The 6010-nt window shown below is 37.1% G+C and overlaps 1 long non-coding RNA gene across 2 annotated transcripts; it reads right to left on the bottom strand.

Annotated features, from left to right (window-relative positions):
• Positions 1 to 3009: 3009 nt before the first annotated feature.
• LOC128354469 (uncharacterized) lies at positions 3010 to 5057 on the bottom strand. Of its 2 annotated transcripts, XR_008321056.1 has the most exons (4): positions 4965 to 5057; positions 4207 to 4292; positions 3646 to 3979; positions 3010 to 3055 (listed from the first exon to the last, which is right to left on the bottom strand). It is a non-coding gene; the product is annotated as an uncharacterized LOC128354469 (long non-coding RNA). The 2 variants fall into 2 exon arrangements; XR_008321055.1 differs by lacking the exon at positions 3010 to 3055 and having other exon boundaries at positions 3594 to 3979.
• Between the last annotated feature and the right edge of the window lie 953 nt (positions 5058 to 6010).

Here is a 6010-nt window from a genome sequence, read left to right on the forward strand (position 1 = left end):
CGTAGTCTGTTTCCTGTTTGACAGTTACAGTGATTCAAAATGAAAAGCAGATTGTGCTCGACTCTATCTGTAGTGACAAAGTTCACTTAGGGACCTTTGAGACTGGAGCGTGAATAGAAATATGCATTTCTCTGTCACACACCAATACAGAGTTCATTTTGCAATTATTTCTATGGGAGAAAGAGAGAAATAAACAACACTCTCTTACAATGAGGCAAAGGTGAAATATTACCAATCATAAAATGTACCAAAGCTGCAGCAGTTAGAAAATGGAGATTTTTTCTCAAACTCAGCATGAGACAGGTTTAAGAAAAAAATCATCCTTGACCTCAGCTCTGGCAGCGTCAGCGCCCAATAAATAAAAACCTTTAACAGTGAAATTCATTCCATCATTCTCAGACTTTCTTTTCAATCTCACAAAAGGTCTAAGTGACTCTCAGCAGTGGGAACATATTTACAGCCCAGCAGATTGTGGAGTCTAATACGTGTTTTCACTTTCAGTGGACGCTGTCATAGTGTTTGCTGCAGTGTGTCTCACTCCTCCAAACTCCCACTACTGTCTGTCATCACTGCTGCTAATAACTGTCAGTGACACAGCAGCAGGAACGTTTTTCACATTATGTCCCACCAACAAGGAAAAGATTCATATTATTACCAATACTATTACTCATTTTATAACTACATTCTTTTCTTTAACACAAAAAGAGTATGAGTTTACATTAAAGGCCAGTGACTCTCTGAAAAGTGATGCATTTCTACTAATTAGTGGCTCTCGCTGATTATTAATGTCAGACATGTGAAAAACATTTTGGTGTTAACCTTTCAATGAGTCAGTGTGTGTCAGAGATGGAGCTCCTCCGTGCTGGCTGCACCGAGGTACACCTGTCATAACTGTCTGTCATTAGTAAAGAGTCACTATAACAAATTTAGATAACCTATGAAGTCAATCACAGATGTCCCATTCCTCCAACAACAGTGTGTCCTCAGCATCTAAACTTAATTTAGACACATGTGATTGAAAATATTTGGGGGGATTATGAACCATTACAGCATTAATTGATATTTGACCATAAGCTGTAAAATCAACATTTTATTACTTTGAAGTTGCATATTTACACAATCAGGGTTCCTATGTAGAAATATTAGTATGTCCACCTGACATATAAAAGTACAATATTTAATCTCCTTTTTGGTTCTCTCCACCAACTCATGATTAAAACAAACATTTAGAAGCTCCTATGGAAGGTATGATGGTCTCTGTGGGGTGTTGATGAGACAGTAGGAGTTATTTATTCTAGATCCAGGTATGCTTGTACAGTCCACTGAGTTAGTATTTGTAGTCAATGATGAAATAATATGAGCTGTATGTGTGTTGGTGGCCTGAACACGGACTGTCTATAACTATAAAATATATATAAAACCCATATAAACTGTCAGCTTGTCTTAAAAAAAAAAACTTACTTCAGGCATTTACACTAAGCCGAGGGAACTCTGGTCAATCAGAGCTGACTCCTCAATTAACCTGAGTGATCATCTTTTCTCACAGTACAGATGGTGAAGAGGCAGAGAAGCACAGGACATCATTACAGTTACAGCGATTTTTTTCTTGTTGATCATCCTCTGTGTAGATCTGCTGCATTTTTCACTGACCGAACACGCTGTCCTCACTGAATGATACAGCAACACACTCTTTGACCAACAGATGACAGTGTCTTCAAAATACATATCGCATAGTATACCTTTAAAGTAGCTGTTTCAAACCTGTTTTATCGAAGCTCTTCATAAATAATTAATTCTTCTTGCAGATCCTTGTGTTCCTGATGGTCTCCAGTCAGCTGCAGTGCTGCACTGCACATTGACCTTGGAACCAAACCATGAAAGCTCCTTTGATTTTGAAGAAGCTGGAGAGCAGCAAGAAAGACATCGACTTTCATATACATATACGGTACTAGTCAAAAGTCGGGATATATTCTCTGAATAGGAAGGTGTACCCAGACTTTAGACTGGTGCTGTGTAGCTCAGAATCTAAAGGTAGGATACTTTGTAGATGTAGGTTGATGATGAAAAAGTTATATATGATTATTACATTTTCAAGCCTCACTGGACACCTTCAAACTTTGTCCGTTAACAGACAAAAGTATTCAACTTTTTTGGAGATACAATCTTGATTGATCACTTGTCGTTGCAGTAATCTGCTAAAAATACTCAAAAAAATCTGTTCCACTTTTAACACTTTAAAAAAGGAATTCCCTGCTCCTGTCTTTATATACTATCTTAATATTGGCGTATTTGACATATCTTAACATTAACTAATTAGTGTGATAGGATTGCTTTGTTGCTACAGATGTGTCATCAGCACCAAGACTTAAGTTTCATCCCTGCAGTTTTCTTACATCAAGCAGGTTTAAGCATCAAGTTACGACATTTTGTTCATTTAGCTAAACCCCATGTACATTTGACTGTGGCAATATTTCCTCTTATCTGTCAACAGTAATAGTATTAATGAAAATATCAAAGTGTAATGTGTCCTGACTTATCAAAAGTTTACTGTATGCCAGTGGCTACTTGACCTTTAAAAGGACAGATGAAACAAACCTGTGCTTTCAAGAAAATAAAAAATAAGTAGTCTTACAGTATGTTTTTTTTTTCATCTCAGAAAATATGTCTGCAGTATCTGTACAACAAAACTGTAGTTACATCATATTGTCAGTAACAGCTTGCAAATAAATATCCAAAACACAAACTCCTCATCTTGATCTTGTCATTATCTGCTACAGCTTCACTGTTTTGTTTCTTAAGTTTGTTTTTTGAAGATAATGTTTTTGGGCATGTTGCATTAACATTTGAACTGATAGCCAGACAGGAAATGTGTGGAGAGAGAGAGTGACAGAGAGAGGGATGACCTGTGATATACTCCACAGTGACAGTCTGTGGTTATTCGTAAGCACAGCTGTTGCACACATCACATCTAGCTTGAAAACTCACAGTGACTGTTGTTTGTCTTTGTCTTTTTTAGAAAGAGTCTGGGAAGCCTTCCTCAAGATCAGGGTTGCACCTTCAGTATCAAGAATGAAATAAATGGAAACAATATCTTACTTTAGATATAGATATGCATACACATTTTTATTTGTTTATTCTTCAGTTCTTTACGTTTTTATTTGTGTCTACACATTTGGTTTTAGAAGCAGGGGGACACAATGAATTCAGAGGTTAAATCAGCAACAACAACAACAAGAACCAATCTAATATAAATATAATTACACTCATTATCATACTTTCCACAATAATTATAACAAAACCAGAAAAAATTAAATGCTATGTAAATCCCTGGGTTATTACTACACAAGCACTACTTTTATTGGCAGTGACCTGAATCTTTATAATGACAAAGTACAAAGTGTGCTGCTCTTAAAGGGGAAGTGCACCAATTTTACACATTAAATTCAAAGTATCAGCATCAAAGTGAGACTGTGAAAGTGTGGGGGGATGGAATTTTAAACATTGAAGGGGGGACATGATGGTGTTATAACATTTTTACTGTCATGTTTGGTTGTCCTCTATAGCATCCTGTTTGTGATTAGCGGTATAGGAATGAAGTGAATATTACCATGAAAGGAAAGTGTGTGTATAGACTGTGATGTTTACCAGGTCTTCTCAGGCCAGTATTTGACTGCAGAGCTTGGGAACCATGTAAGAGAAGGCAGGGTGTCCTCTGTACCACAGAGCAGAGAGAACAGGGTGTGTGTTCCCGAGCCTAAACATTATACGGTGATTAATTCACTTCTCACATAACATACAGGAGGATAATTGAGTTTGGTCTCATTGGAAGTCTGACAGTTAAATTCTCTATGACCTGCTTTAGTCAGATTATCCTCTCCGTCATTCTCCTGCATTGGATGAAGGAACCCATTGACTTCAGTGTCCAGACAGTCCTGCCTCAGGCCGAGGAAGATACTGCAGTGTAGCACAGACAAGGTACCTGAAAAAAACACAGCACATATTATAGGAAGACTGCAGCGTCGACAAGATGGCTGAGGCGATTGTGTAATCCAATCTATTAAAAAAAACACAGATTAAATTAGATAATAGATCTAAACTCAAAACAGATGCAAGAAAAAAGATACTTCTATTTTTTAACCTTTGTATTTGAGATGACAGTGAGCACTGGATGTATTAAACTGTCACCTACTTTGGAACGGGACTCACCTTCATCATCACTGCATGAAGAACCAGTGTTGTCATGGCTAGCAGATAAAGTAGAAAGTTTCAGCTCGTCATCAGTCTGGAGATACCTGCACAAAATCAAAGAAAGTGGGAGAAACTGGAGGTGTAACAAGCACAAACCATAAAACTAGAAATACCACCTCACTACTGTGTGTCTCCCTCAAATCAGTAAAGTTGCAGTTTACACCCAGGCCTGTCCAGACTCATATAACATATAATTAATCATATAACATTGTTGACATGTATGATTCTAGTGCATAATTTCCAGTGAGAAACATGCTGTCTTTGCTTAGAAACTATCTGCATATAAAATGTCATCACTTCATTATTTTATCCTATTAGACATTTATGTGAAAGTTTGTCATAATTAGTGTATTAATTCTTGAGTTATGGCCAAACGTGTTTTGCGAAGTCACATTGAGTTGGACCTTTCATGCTTAAGTCCAAGAATACGTTTGAGCCAAATTTGAAGACATTCCCTCCAGGCGTTCTAAGATATCATATGCATGAGAATGGGATGGATGGACAGATGGATAACCCAAAAATATAATGCTTCCAAATACTAACATCTAAAGACACTGTTGACAGATTATTAAGAAATTAATCCCTAACTCTAGTATGCAAATTAACCTATAGGATAACATGTGTAACCACTGAAAAATATTATCTGCAGTTAATCGATTAACCGTTCACTGTTGACATCCCTATCAACTACTTGGTTCATAAACTGATTAACTTACCACCATGGCACTGTCCAACCAATTCATCTGATCATGAGCTTAATACTGTCTTCATCTTCTCTGTAGGGAGGACTTCAGACTGGCCAACCATGGCTGGAAGTCATAAAAATATATTTACTTTTCTTTCTTTTCAAACAATAATATTAACATGAATTTGTATTGCTACATTCACTGATATCAACAGAGGGAAAAAATGATTTATGTGTAAAGTCAATGATGACTTACAGTCCTCAGTGCAGCTCAATGCAGACTGGTTTGGTTGCTGCTCTTCCCTCTTAATCTTGGATGGCCCAGGACCGGATGGCTGCAGCCGCTTCTAATGAAATCTTCTTCCTCTGTAATCGTTTGTATAAAACATCACGCAACATGACTTGCATGACATGCTTTATGTTTTTTGAACTGATTAAAAATAACTGATTGAGATTGACAATTGATTGACAAAACTGTTTACACTTACACAAATAATTTTATATTCAGTTTAGTTGTTTAACAGATGCAAAAGGTTTAATATTTTGTTATTCTTCTGTCCTTTCCCTCCATTTTATTTTTTTTCTTACATTATTTGATTCAGTTTAAAGCAACTAACGTATATTCCATGGATTGAATGAGTTCAAGTTACTCAATAAAGTTTACCAAAGAAAAAAAGAGTGACTGAGTGATCAAGTTACACACCATTGGTCAGTCCAGCATAAGGACTTCCCCATTGGCAGCTGCCCTTTAAAAATGAATCGCGCTAACAAAGGTCTGTTACGTCCTCGGGTGGCGTTTATAGCCCCCCCCCCCCCCCCCCCCCGTCATTAAATGTACTAAGAATGTTGTGTTTATGTTACCACTGAAGGCCAAACACGCTCACAGAGGAATATTTAGCTACTTTTTGATATCACTATCTGAAGACTAAAGACTTCTGAATTCATGAGCAGTGTTGTCTTTCTTTGCAAGGCAAGTGAAATGCTTCTTTAGCAGAAGTTGTGAAGTTAATGTAACACTATTGTGCTTTAGCTTGTGTATCATAAATGTGGTCGCTAGGGCTGACACCAGGACATTTG

The sequence above is a fragment of the Scomber japonicus genome, chromosome 24, assembly GCF_027409825.1.
Source record: "Scomber japonicus isolate fScoJap1 chromosome 24, fScoJap1.pri, whole genome shotgun sequence".
In the NCBI taxonomy this organism is placed as follows: domain Eukaryota; kingdom Metazoa; phylum Chordata; class Actinopteri; order Scombriformes; family Scombridae; genus Scomber; species Scomber japonicus.